The sequence below is a fragment of the Delphinus delphis genome, chromosome 2, assembly GCF_949987515.2.
Source record: "Delphinus delphis chromosome 2, mDelDel1.2, whole genome shotgun sequence".
In the NCBI taxonomy this organism is placed as follows: Eukaryota; Metazoa; Chordata; class Mammalia; order Artiodactyla; family Delphinidae; genus Delphinus; species Delphinus delphis.
The window spans coordinates 9,513,809-9,524,413 of NC_082684.1; positions in this window are offsets into that span (position 1 = coordinate 9,513,809).

Sequence of the window (10,605 nt, forward strand, 5' to 3'; positions counted from 1 at the left end):
AGGGTCTAGAACTAGGTTCTAGCTCTGGCTCTGTCACTAGCTGTGATCACAGGTGAGACACACTCCTGGGACGAGCCTCTGTTTTTCCATTTGTCGAATGACAATGTCAATTTAGATACTCTCTGCTCCCTTCCAGCTTGGATGTCAATGAACAAAATTGAACTGAGCCACTCTAAAGGCATTTCAGAATCAGCAGGAGAGGTTCAAAGAAAGGGGTTCAGCAATGCCCTTCAAATGACCCCACATCATCCTAGCTGTCTTGGCACCTGTGGCGGCAGCTCTCATTAATGGGAACAGCACCTTGGGTGGGCACCCTGAGTCAGGGTGGCATTGAACTCAGTGGTACCCAGGGAGAACTATAATGACTCCAGCCCTTCTAGAGGTAGAGAGTCACACACACCCAGCTTTTCTTGCTGGCTTATCCTATTAGTCTTGAAGATCACGAACTGATTCACGTCGCTGCCAAGAAAGCTTTTGCCCTATAAATATGGCTCAAGAATGCAGGTCAATCAGCTCTGTGTCACATCTTCAGAAAAAAAAAAATACAGTGCTTGGTTAGAGTTTAAATTCTGCAACTGCACTCCACATGTCACTTAAATTTATTTGCTATGATATCACCACCAGACTGCTATTAAAATGGGAAGGGATCGTCCGTCAGCGTTATAGGGATCACCTTCAAGAAAAGCCACAGAAAAACGTCCTGATTCTCCTCATTAAAAACTGTAAGTCCTGAGCTTCTCCCTGTTCCTGCTGACTTTTCAAGTCTTTCTGCTTGTCAAGGGAGTCTTTCAAAAGGATGGACTCCAGAAGGGCCAGCGCTTACCTATGTAGAGAACTCTTCTGTTTGCAATGCGCAAGTTCACTCGTTATCTTCTTGGCCCTAACTTGGGTCTCTCACTGTCGTGGCCTCTCCCGTTGCGGAGCACAGGCTCCGGACACGCAGGCTCAGCGGCCATGGCTCATGGGCCCAGCCGCTCCGCGGCATGTGGGATCTTCCCGGACCGGGGCACGAACCTATGTCCCCTGCATCGGCAGGCGGACTCTCAACCGCTGCTCCACCAGGGAAGCCCCATTGGCCCTAACATTTCATGTGGGTTATCCCTGAGTCCTGAGGAAATGTCTGACTTTGAGTTTCAGTTTTGTGTCTCCTTTACTGTGCAGCCTTGGGAAAATCACTTCCCTACCCTGGGCCTCAGTTTCCCCATCTATAATATGAAAATATTCACTGAGTTCCAATTAGGCATCCTCAGACTCCAAGAGATATTCGAAGGTTGAAATTGAGATTCAAGTGCTGTTTCCATATTTCAAGATACCACCTACATTTGCCCATGATCAGGCCACACAAGTTAATTAAAATGTCAAGTTTCTTTGCTTTGGGATGGAACAATATCAACTCAGGTGGTAGTTTAGATTCTCACACATGGTTTAGAAGCTCTTATTGGCTGCAAGTGATATTACAGAATATCCTGGATATTATTTTATTGCCTACATGTGTCTGACTATTAGAATGGAGAGAAAGAATTAACTGCTTCTGACCTGCAGGCTTACAATAAACACCTGCCAAAGGAAAAGGTGGGTGAAGAAAGAGTGTGGTGTTTCATTGTTGGTGCTGAAAATGAGCTCCTCCCCCATCTCCACTCCCTAGGTGATCTCTGAGATTCCCTTCCTAGCTCTAAATTCTATGATTCCAACATTCGTATTCATTTGAGGATGCATTTTTATCCCTTAGGGAAACATACTGGAGAGGATATTGCTGTCTGTTTGTTTTTTAAACTAGCCCCTTTTACAAGAAAGTTACCCCTAGGCACAAGCATAAAGAGAAGACAGTTCATTACAGTCTGTACTACAGACGCAGCAATGTCGAGGCCCTGAAGTATGCCACCAGCTTAAAGAGATATGTCTCATATCATGCCCACAAGTTCGACAGTCATTGCGCTGAGCAAACACAGAAGACAGATTCTACCAGAGGCCACACTCTGCCTTCAAGGATGTATGGATGAAACTGTGGAACATGTTGACAATAGGGCCCTAACCTCAGAGACTGAGTAATGTGATCTTTGGCAAGTCATTGACGTTCCCTGGACCTCAGTTTCCCCGTCTGCAGCATGTAGGAGGTGTATTACAGTGGATGCCACTGTGTGTATCCCACCAGATCCCCTCTGCTTCTGCAGAGCCTCCGTCCCCCCCCCCCCCCGAGTGCTCATAGTTGCCCCCTCCCTGGAGAACTGCCTTCAGCTGAAAGAAGCCGCTTCTTTTGGAAGGATGTATCACAAGCCCCTCACTCCCTGGAGTGGGGCGGCCGATAACACCCTGATACTCCGGCATAAAAGTCAGCCTTTGCTTCAAGCTGGGACCAGCTCTGTGGTGCAATTCACATCCCTGGGCTCCCCGTGGACCAGACGGAAGTTAGACGTCAGTGGAGGACACAGCCTTGCTGCCTCCCCTGAGCTGTTCCTTTTCCCTCATTCCCTTTCTCCTGAGACATCTACTTCATTATACTGTGTGTCCCGGAAGCCCTGCCTCGGGCTCTGCTTCCAGGAAACCAGAAGTAAGGCACTAATGCTTAAAAAAAATCCTTACACGTGGCTGATTCTTCAACTATTCTAGATGAGGGCTTTCTGGAGCTGGCTGGACTTCCCCAGAAGCATTTTATCACCATCCTTTCTCAACAGGAGATGTTATTCCTTGACCATAATTCTCTCCTCTTGAAATCCTGCAGTTCAGTCTAACCAGCCGGTGAAAATCACTATGGCCTCTACCCCCTCAGGCTCCTCTGTATTTGCTTCCTGTGTTTATCCCATTAATCTTCCCGGTCAGCGCTCCAGCAGGTACAACTTGCTCCCTGACTCTCCAAAACCTGTTTCTCTAGGGATGCACTCATCCCTGGTGAAGTGGAGAGAGTGCTGCCCCTGTTAGCACACGGCCAGGCCACGTCTGTGTGTCCTGCTCCTGTTTCAACCTCGGTTTCATCCTTTTTATAAAACAAAGGGCGTGTGTCAAATCAGTATTTATGGGAGTGTGCTACCAGGATCACACGCCTGCAAATACTCTGAAAAGCTGTGATGTAAGATCACTTTTGCTTAATTTCAGTTCGTCTGTTCCCAAGGGAGGCTTTTATGGCTATAGAAAAACCCATTTTGAGACAATTCACTTGATTCTCCGTGACCTTAAGGCCCAATCACAGAAGATCCTCAACGCGAGGCTGACGAATTTGGACTTCATTCTTTAGGTCACCTTTCCCCACACTGTACTCCCTGAAACACCTTTTCCACCAAAGAAAGAGGAAGAAGGTTTCCGAACAAGCTTGGAAACAGGGAGTCGCTCCCGCTTTCTGGGAGTTTCACAGGAACATTTGTACTGGAAGGGCTCTGAGAGGTCCAGCTGCGTGGACACTCGCTTTGTGTTGCTCTGCCCAGAATTCCCAATATAATTTGGGCACAGAACCTTTGTTCCAAGAAACACCATTCTTCAGGAGCTATGGTGCCCTGGAACACCGCTTTGGAAACTGCTCTGGGGGGAGACACGTTCGAAGGTTTTCAGCCTGGTAGGGCATATACTGAGATGTGTGTTTTAAAATGATCCACTGAGAGCTGTTGCAAAGAAGCTGGGGCAGCTGAGGCTGCAGGCTGGGAGACCAGTGATGGAGTTGTAATGGTCCATGTGACGGACACTGGGACCTGAGCCAGGACGGGGTGGCAGAGGAAGCCGGGAGGAAGAGGCAGACGCAGAGACACAGAGAGGTAGAAGGATCACAGCCTGGGAGCCCGGTGCTTTGCCCCTCACTGCCCGTGGGGTCTTCAGTTCTCCGGGAGGGGCTTGTTCCGACCGCCCTTTTGTGTCTCAGCCCTGCTTGCCCCTGCGCTGCCACGGAGCAGCATCGAGCCTGCCCTGAGGGTCTGTTCTCTGCGGGGATGATGAGAACCATGAATCCTGACCTCTGGTTCTGCCCTGACACGAGCAACCCGGGACCACTGTCCTGTGTCATTGGCCTCTGATCCCTCATCTCATCTCCTTGCCTTAACGCTCTGTCTGCCTGCGGTCCTGACCAAGACGGTCTCTGGGCTCAGGATCCAGCCTGATGCCCTGAGTCCCCATCAGCGATGCTGACATCCACCTGCCTGCTGGACTAGCTTCTGAGTGTTCCGTTTCTAGTCTGCCAAGTGCCACCCTCTCTTAATGAATCCTGCCAGCAACACTTGAAGGAGATCATCCTTTTTCCATTTTATGGATTAGAAGGGTCAGTAACATACCTCAAGGTCTCACGGCCAGTGAGTAAGGGGACCAGTACTTACACCCCACTTTAGTTCCAGGTGCTGTGCTCTCTTACAACAATTCCAAGGTGCAATTAAGTCGATCAGTCTCTCTGCCTTCCTCTGTCTCTTTGTCTGTCTGTCTCTCTCCGTTTCTCTTTTTCATCCCAAAGAGCTGCGCAGTCTCCTGGGTCTCCCTTTGCATCCTGATGGAGCCGCAGGGATTCGAGGAGACCCACACTCCTCTCAGAGTCTGTCTTGGGGAAGCTTTCAGAATGCTTGACTCTCTTAAGCCAAAGGCCAGAGACTCCTGCCAAGTGAAATTAAGTAAACGCTGAGTGTTGCAAAACATTCAAAAATTGCTCCTCTTCCCAAGATTTTAATAACTCCCTGGGATGGGGTGGACCTGCTGCCCCCCATGTGGATGTATGCAGAGTGATTACTGGGCAGGCCTGGCTCTGTCCCAGGGTCTGGCCTCAGCAGGGATCGCTGCTTTTCAGCCAGGCGGCAAATGCTCCCTGGGCCTACTACGGGCTTGCACAGCACACCCAGGAGAAAGGAGGGGCAGAGGACCAAACTCCCAATATAGGTGAAACTTTCCACTGCTTGAGGTGTGCACATTGGACTCCACCAAGAACGCAAGGCCATTCCCCCAAAACATTGATGGAATCTGTTTGAAGAATGCTCTGAGTTTACCAAGAACAGGATGAGGATGGAGCAGGGGAACCTTGGAGGTCACAGCAGAAGAAATGGAGAGCCAGTGTGGGAGTAGGGAAGGCTGAGGGATGCTGTGTGTCTGGTGCAGGGCGTGGGAGGTGGAGAGCCTGAAACTGCCGGAGTGGAGAGTGGATGGAATGTGCTAACCGCAGGCTGTATCACCTGCTTACTACTTTTTAAATATCAGACCCAGGCTAGCTTGACCATCACTGCTGCTCCCATCCACTGCTGCCTGAGTGTAGGAAACCACAGGAAAGCAGTTCTCCCAAGCAAGTCTGAGCCGCATGTTTGGGGATCCCTTAGCGAGTGCAGGAGCGTGTGCTGGAGTGAGTACCTGGCTATAGATGCAACTGGGACCACATAGGCAGCTCACAGTAGAGCCAGAATCCCTGCCTGGGTCTCCTGACTCCCAATTACATGCTCTTTTCAGGGTACCATGCCATCTGCTATTCTTAGGTCTTGGAAGCCGGCTAAGTCTCCCAAGCCCCGCTAGTTCTTCTTCAGTTTTGCAAAATAGCAGAGTCTCTAGGAGGTAAATGAAATCCGCATGCTTATGGCTTGTGCATTCCTACACCAGGACACTGTACCAGCCAGGCCCCTACCTATCATCATCATCACTTACTCTCTCTCACCCGCAATTGGGGTTCATGATGATGTTGCCTTCCTCTAGCCCCTTTCAAAATGCTGCTGCCCCATCATTTTGGTCATGGAAATGCCTAGTTTAATGGCCAGTGGAAGCGGTAGGTCTGTACCCTTTGGGAGTCAGATGAATTGGAGAAACCCCCTGGCTAGTGGCCTTAACTTTCAGCTGGGTCACCGTATGTCCAGTATTGAAAGCCAACACCGAGTGGTTTCAACAGATACTTACTGAGCATCTATTATGTGCCAGATATTACCCTTGAGATAAAGGGACGAGGAGCTCCCAGACGTGGAAAACTACTAAATGCAATGTGATAAAGTCAACAATAGACATAAGCTCCAAGCGTTAAGAGAACCCAGAGGAAAGCAAAGATGACTGCGTGGGGCTGAGAGGCTGTGACAGGGGTCTGGTGGTGAAACGCTGGCGGCCTGAGCTGTCCGTGGTGCTGTAAATGGAGAGAAGGAGAAAATTTGAAAGCCATGAAGAAGGTGGACTGGATAGGCCTTGAAGATTTGCTAACTCTGGAGGTAAAAGGGTGGCTGGTCGGCGGGGGCAGGTCCATTCCCTGGGAGAGGAAACCCAGCGGGGGAAGACAGGGGGCAGCAGAGGGCTTTATGCCACTATCAGATCAATTTATTAGAATAACGTCTGCACCACTATTTGAAATGACCTACTCCCTTCTCAGTCTGTCAAACCTCCCCCCCCTTTCTGAGTCCGGCTCAAATCTCACCTTCTCTGGGAAGCTTTCCTTAAGCACAGCGGGCCCGTCCTTCCTTGCCTGGGGTCCTCTTGGTGCTCTGCTTACCCATCAGTAACAGCATGTGGCCTTCCTGCCTGGGGACAGGGCAAGCCGCGTACAGGTCTGTCTTTTCCCTGGGGCCTGTTTTTCTCCCCCTCATGCTTCTCCCAGCGCCCAATGCCTCATGCAGCAATTTCTAGAGCCCTCAGCTGAAGCTTCTAGAAGGAACCAACCTGCAAGATACAACAGCCAGGCAGTAACTCCTTTCTCTGATGCACAAACAAAACCGGGCTTGGTGAAGGGAGCCTGGTTCCATGTCCGCCTCTCCACCGTCTGCCTCCCAGGTCTTCACTCTGTGAACAGGGCTGGGCTCTAAGAGGAGGTGACAGGCGGCTGACTCGGGCCAGCCATGTGCACAGTCTCAAACCCACTTCTGTGGCAGGCGGGATTTGCAGTCTGGATTCAGGCCTCAGGGAGCCACGCTGGGCCAATCTGGAGCAGTGAGGCTCGTCTTCCTGCATCCTCACCTTGGTTTTCCCCGCCCTGTCAATGAGACCATGCCTCCCTGTCTCTGAACACCCATCTGCCCCCATCAGCTTCCTCTTTCCAGTGTCTGCAGAGCCCACAGATGGGCAGCACAGCCCTTGTGCATCACCCTCATATCTGCAGCCATCATCAGCTTTGAACTCTGCTTCTCACATAGTGTTACCAGCCATGCCATTCAGCAAGAAACCTCAGAGCATCCTTTAGGAAGCCAAGCCCGGGGCCAGGCACCCCACAGGAGCGGGAGGCCATATGGAGCCCATCAGAACTGCCGTGACCATCATGGGGTCTGGCACACAGGAGGTGCTCAGTGGATACTTGTCGAATGAATGTTGGGTGCCTGAATGACAGTGCCTGTCCTGAGGCAGCCCAGGATCTGGCAGAAGAGGTGCTAGACAAGGGGGCTAACTTGGGATCCGTGGTGAGACCACATGATCCACAGATTCTGCTACACATGAGCTGGGTGACTTTGGCTTCCCGGCACCTCTGTTTGCTCATCTGTGAAATGCAGATATTTACAATACCAGGTTCATAGTGTTGAAAGGATTAAATGAGATGACAGAGGAAAAGTGTATAGCATAGTGGCTGGCACAGACCAAGCGCTCAGGAGACTCACTGAGAGTCAATGTATAAGTGAATGAATGAATGATGTCTAACGTGGGACAGAGTGCTACAGGAACAAGGAGGATTTGGGGAGCTCAGTGGAGGGGAGGTGTTTGACCAGCGGGCAGAGCACTCCAGGTTGAAGGCGCAGTCCAAGCAGAGGCAGTGAGATGGGAACATGCAGGACCACGTGGGGAGCAGGTGGCCTGGGCTGGGCCAGGAAGGGGAACAGTGGGACTTGATGCTGAAAGGAAAGTTTGGGGCCTTAACTGCCAGGCTGGGGGCCTGGCAAAGGAGAACTTAGCCGTGAAAGAAGGGAAATAATGCCCAGAGCAGGAAGCAGATGATGCCCAGAGGGCTACGGAGGGAGCCAGACACCAACTCAACTCCTTCTGCTTTATCCAGGCCTTGTGCAAGCAAAGGCTCTCTGATGAAGGTGCACTAGGGCCGCGGGGAGAAAGCCTTCAAGGCCGCTACTGTTTGCACATCAACAAGCATTACTAGATTTACCGGATCCTAGGATATCTGTAGAACAGAGGATTTCAATGTCCGTCTCATCCAACGCTCCTATTCTATAGATAAGGAACTCGAGGCCCAGAGAAGAGAAGAGCTCTTGGACCACTGTCCCCTGGAACCTGGATATGTCCCTTTACCCTGATCTCAGGATCAGCAATTTAAACCCATTTTATCAGCCATTCCAACACCGATGATAAAAACAGGTACTTCATCCTTGCTAGGCAAGGTGAAGTTACCTACCCAAGGTGCTATAACTAATGACTGGTGGAGGCTGTCTTCAAGGCAGCATGTCATGAGACATTCATTCACTCATTGAGTCACTCATTCACTCATTCATTCATCACGTGTTGATTATGCATCTTCTCTGTGCCGCACACTGTTCTGGGTACCAGAAACTGCAGGTTTGGCATCAGACTGCAGGCTGATTCTGGCCCTGCCTCTCCCACCTGTGTGTTCTTGGGCAAACCACATCATTGCTCTGAGCCTTCGGTTTTCTCATCTGTAAAGTGAGGACCCACTGCAGACTTCTTGGAACTGCATTCAGTATTAAACAGATCACATGCACGGGAAGTGAGGTCCTGATGCCAGATGCCAGCCCCGTACATGCTACAACACTCCTCACTCTTATACATTTTTTTGCTGTCCACCTGAGCTCCGAGGGAGATCCCATGCTCTGGGGACTTAATTGTTTCCATCTGATAGATACCATGGGCCATAGAAGCTAACAGTGGCAACTGGCAGTCTGACATTTTGAGATGTCGCATCACCTTTTGGAAGCATTTTTCCCCGCTCTGTGAGATGGGAAGCCCAGCCCACGCTGTGGGCAGAGGGGAGAGAGCTGTGACAGCAGAGGGAATGCAGTGACTGCTAACATGCTGTCACTTTCCATCCACTGCCGTGTTCAAGCATCAGAGCATTGGGTTGAAAATGCCAAGCAATCTCTTCCCCAATTCATCAAAGGCCACGGTGGCTTGGGGAATAATTAGAAGAGATGCTGAAAGCAATTGCAAATATATTCATGCGATGATGGAACTGGGACTCCTGCAGGTCACGCTTTCTCCTTTCCTTCCACCTCGTCATATGATGGAGCACTTAGGGCCCAACTTCAAGGCACTTAACCCACTGGGGCCACGGCTTCTTTACCTGGGAATAAGGAATCTATCTGGGCTTATTATGATGGTTAAATGATGGGGTAAGTTGGAAGTTTTTGTGTTGGAAGAATCCTTGGAGCCATGGTTAGACCCACCTGGGGAGCTATTTTAAAAATACCTTTGCCTGGTACCTCTGAATAGCTTTATTTAGTTGGTCTGTACTGGGGCCTGAGCTCTGAGCTTTTTTAAAACTTTCCAGGTGATTGAAATCCGCAGCCAGTGTTGAGAATCCTGACATTGAATCTGCCTACTCAGACTTTTTAAGCATGGCAGTGACATAATCGTATTTATGCCTTGAAAAGATTTCTCTGGGGTCAGTGTGGAGACTGGGTGGTAAGCATGTACAAGGCTGGATTCAAGGAGACTGACTGGAGCCCTCCTTCTGTACATATGGTCCATGGACCAACAGCGCTGGCCCCTCTCGGGATATACCCTGCACTGCCGGTGAATGAGAACCTGCATTTTAACCAGACCCCAAGCGATGTCTGCACGCATTCCATCTTGGGGAGGGCTGGATAGAAGGATATGCGCTGCGAGGGTCCAGGCTGTAGACGTTGATGATCACACCCCGGGCAGGAAAGTGGGTGTCATAATAGGAGGAACCACATAGGAGTGGAATTGAGAGGGTATAATGGTGGGGCTTCCTGTGGGGATTTAGAGAGACGAGTTGAAAACAAGCATACATTTCTTGTTTGGACCCTAGTGGAGAGGTTGGGATCTCTGTCTGCAGGTCTGTGGGGAAAGGCTGATGAGTTGTGTTCTTTAATTCAACTATTTTTGCACAGCACCTTACACCGATAATTGTCTTGTATCTTTCACGCATTACGTAGTAAGTAGCATCTACAAAATGTCCTCACTCTGGTATAGTCAGACAATGAGTTTTCCATGACAAGTTTTCACATTTGGAAACAGGCTTGGAGGAGTTAAGTGCTGGCCTCTGGTCACACATCTTGGAATTGGCAGAATGAAGCCTGAGCATGGATCTTCTGACTTCAAATCCTGTGTTCTTTTCCAAGCCTGTTCCAAGCATGTTGTTTGTTTTTTTCTGTTGTGCCCATTGGTCTTTGTTGTGATTGTTCGTATATTGCATACGTGTCCACCTACGTCAGCATAATTGGGTCTCTCATTAATCATGTGTCCTTTCAAAGACAACAAGGTATATTGACTCCTGGTGTCGAATTTCAGCTGAAAGAAACATTGCTATCCAAGAGCACTGTCATTGGTTCCGAAAAGATACATAACTTTTTTTTTTTACTTTATTTATTTATATTTTTTAACATCTTTATTGGAGTATAATTGCTTTACGTTCTTGTGTTAGTTTCTGCTGTATAACAAAGTGAATAAGCTATATGTATACATATATCCCCATATCCCCTCCCTCTTGCGTCTTCCTCCCACCCTCCCTATCCCACCCCTCTAGCCGGTCACAAAGCACCGAGTTGATCT